This window comes from Bufo gargarizans, chromosome 5 (assembly GCF_014858855.1).
Source record: "Bufo gargarizans isolate SCDJY-AF-19 chromosome 5, ASM1485885v1, whole genome shotgun sequence".
Taxonomy (NCBI): domain Eukaryota; kingdom Metazoa; phylum Chordata; class Amphibia; order Anura; family Bufonidae; genus Bufo; species Bufo gargarizans.
Genome location: NC_058084.1, coordinates 481,025,940 through 481,029,852, shown reverse-complemented (window position 1 = coordinate 481,029,852; position 3,913 = coordinate 481,025,940).

Below are 3,913 nucleotides of genomic sequence, written 5' to 3'. Positions count from 1 at the left end.
TGAAGGCATCTGTGTTGTTCCCATGTTCATATGTGCCCACATTGCTGAGTAAAATGAGGTTTTAATATATGCAAGTGAGCCTCTAGGAGCAATGGGGGTGTTACCATTACTCCTAGAGGCTCTGCTATTTCTGCAACTGCTGTGTGCTCTGCAGTTTTATTGACAGGACCAGGCAGTGAAATCATTATCACAGCTGGTCCGGTCAAAGTGCAGAGGGTGCAGTCGTTGCAGAGAGAGCTGAGCCTCTATGTGTAACAGCAACGCCCCCGTTGCTCCTAGAGGCTCATTTGCATATATCAAATCCTCATTTTTCTCAGCAATGAGGGCACATATGAACATGGCACCAACACAGATGCCTTCAGCCAGTCGAGAGCACATGTAACCGGTCAGCCAGTGTCATAGGTACAAATCTAACAGATGCCCCCTTTAAAGATGATGCCTGTGAAAGAGATAAACGAGTGTGTGAACAATTCTTGTCATTTACATTTAATCCCTCTGATGCCGTGATCAGTTCTAACCATGGCATCTGAGCCGTCAAGACTCCCAGGTTTGTCATAGTAAAGTTCCTATTGAGCCCTTCCTGTGGCAGGTCTTAATAGCAAACCCTAAACCATTGCAGTCTATGGTATAAATGACCTGATCATTGAATGTTCAAGTCTCTTAGTGGAACTAAAAAATAAAGCTACAAAAGGTAAAAAAATAAATAATAATTTAGAAAAATAGAACCAAAAATAATGAAAAAGTCAAGTTCCTTCCCCATGTTATATGTAAAAATAAACAATCAAAATGTTACAATGACAGTTCTCTGTTCTCCATTGTTTCCGGGTGGTGGCTGGATACTCATGGGTGTGTATCTAGAGCCATTCCTCAGTATGGCAGCGCACGTTTGCTACTGTTCCATGTGTACTGGCATCGGGTGCTCTCACCTGTATCACTCCTCAGTCTGGTCCTTGTGGGGTTAATCTCTTATTTAATCTGCACCTATTTGCCTAATGAGTTTGTTAAAGGAGTATTCCCATCTTGGTCATCATGTTGTATTCGATTCCCCCACCCCCACCCCCGAGCCTTTTCCTAAATATAATGCATTTTAAAAATCCGATTACATTGTTTAGATTCGCTGCCCATGGATAAGGCCACCGATCGCCTGCCGCATCCATGAGCCGTGCCTGCGCACTGCAGCGTCTGCGATCGTGCGGCCGTTATGTGAAGGAAATCGTGAACGTCGGCTCTTTCGGAAGTCCGCGCATGCGCAGAATCTATTGCGTCTGAGATAGAGCCGCACATGCGCGGCCGCCCGAACAGTTCGTGGGAGGAAGAGAAGAGTCCGGACATCGTTGGAGAGCCAGCGGAGGACCGGGACTTCAGAAGCGGTGAGTATTTTTTTTACATGCACCACCAATTCCACCAACGATTGGGGGCAGATGGAGGCACATGGGGGGCTATTTGTGGCATATGGGGGTTAATTGAGGCAGATGGGGCTGATTGAGGCATATGGTCGGCTATTTGAGGCATATGGGGGCTGATGGGGGTTAATTGAGACTGATGGGGGCTGATTTAGGCATATGGGGGGCTGTTTGAGGCATATGGGGGGGCTGTTTGAGGCATATGGGGGGGCTGTTTGAGGCATATGGGGGCTGTTTGAGGCATATGGGGTTGATTGAGGCATATGGGGCTGTTTGAGGCATATGGGGGGCTATTTGAGGCTGATGGGGCTGTTTGAGGCATATGGGGGGCTATTTGAGGCTGATGGGGGCTTTTTGAGGCATGTGGGGGCTGATGGATGTAGCAGAGCTGCATATGCTGCTGTTCAGCCATAGTTCTAGTGGGGAAGGGAATAGACAGATGTAGCAGAACTGTATGTGTGTCGGGTCAGCATCAATGCTGGTGGAAGAGAGAAACTGATGTAGCAGAGCTGTATATGTGGCGGGTCAGCATCAATGCTAGGGGAGGAGAGAAACTGATGTAGCAGGGCTGTATATGTTGCGGATCAGCATCAATGCTGGTGGAAGAGAGAAACTGATGTAGCAGAGCTGTATATGCGGCTGTTCTGACACAGTGCTGGTTGAAGAGATAGACAGATGTAGCAGAGCTGTATATGTAACTTTTCAGACCCAGTGCTAGCGGGGGAGTAGAATAAAGATGTAGCAGGGCTGTATAGGAAGCCATTCAGCCAAAGTGATGTTAGGGGACTGGAGAAGACACATGTAGCTGAGCTGTATATGCATCTATAAAGATACATAGTGTAAGGTTTATACATAACTGGAGTACAGCTGTAATGGAAGCGAATCTGCATCAGTGCTGGTGGGTGGGGTTGGTCAAGCTTTTGAGCTAATGTATAATCTGGAATTATAGTTTTTGATGCACAGAATGGGTTTGTAAAAGATCAGAGATTTTGTGTGTAAAACTGCATGACCGCCACGTGTTACTGTGCACTGAGCCAGGGGCGTAGCTAAAGGTTTATGGGCCCTGGTGCAAGAGTTCAGCTTGGGCCCCCTTCCATCATTGCTTTGTGGCCAGGGGCAGGGAAGCACATTGCCTTCCTGCTGCCTGAGGCAAAAATTGAAACTGCACCCTCCCCTCCTGCCAAATTCTTGACCTAACACCTTCCCTCCAGCCAGAGGTGTAACTTGACCAGCATGCACCTTCTATAAAACAGGTGTCTTCTCATGTGGTACAAGGGTCTTTGGGGCCCCTCAGGCTCCTGGGCCCGGTAGCGACTGCTACCTCTGCACCCCCTATAGCTACGCCCCTGCACTGAGCTCACTTCACATGGCTCTCTGATTGCCCAGCAGGGGGAGGGGCTTCACAGACACTGCAGGCTGCCAGACTGATGAGTCATACTCTTCATATGAACTAGCAGGCAGGACTCCGCTCTCAGTGTGATGTCATAAGGAGGTGTGGCCAGCCTTCACTCTAGCTGCCTAAGCCCGCCCAGCCTTAGCAGCAGAAAACCAGGAAGTGAACAGCTAGCTGGCAGCAATTGAGGATGAAGTAGCAAGATGAGAATACCCCTTTAAGTCTATGATATGCGTTCCAGTGTTCTGTGTCAGTGTTTTAGTCCCTGTTCTTCATCTGTGTTTGGTTCCAGCATTCTGCGTCTGTGTCTCGTTCCAGCGCCCTGGGTCGGTGTCTCGTTCCAGCGCCCTGGGTCGGTGTCTCGTTCCAGCGCCCTGGGTCGGTGTCTGGTTCCAGCGCCCTGGGTCGGTGTCTCGTTCCAGCGCCCTGGGTCGGTGTCTCGTTCCAGCGCCCTGGGTCGGTGTCTCGTTCCAGCGCCCTGGGTCGGTGTCTCGTTCCAGCGCCCTGGGTCGGTGTCTCGTTCCAGCGCCCTGGGTCGGTGTCTCGTTCCAGCGCCCTGGGTCGGTGTCTGGTTCCAGCGCCCTGGGTCGGTGTCTGGTTCCAGCGCCCTGGGTCGGTGTCTGGTTCCAGCGCCCTGGGTCGGTGTCTGGTTCCAGCGCCCTGGGTCGGTGTCTGGTCCCAGCGCCCTGGGTCGGTGTCTGGTCCCAGCGCCCTGGGTCGGTGTCTGGTCCCAGCGCCCTGGGTCGGTGTCTGGTCCCAGCGCCCTGGGTCGGTGTCTGGTCCCAGCGCCCTGGGTCGGTGTCTGGTCCCAGCGCCCTGGGTCGGTGTCTGGTCCCAGCGCCCTGGGTCGGTGTCTGGTCCCAGCGCCCTGGGTCGGTGTCTGGTCCCAGCGCCCTGGGTCGGTGTCTGGTTCCAGCGCCCTGGGTCGGTGTCTGGTTCCAGCGCCCTGGGTCTGTGTGCTGGTTTTTGTCCGTTTTATTGTAACCATTGCACTGTAACCAGTAATGTCGGTGTGAGCGTCTTGTGCATGCTTCTGCCTAGTCTTCTTGACCACTGCCATCCAGTAATCCACCAAGTGTGAATGGGTTCCTCCAGCTGGGTGGAACCTTCTTTTCCT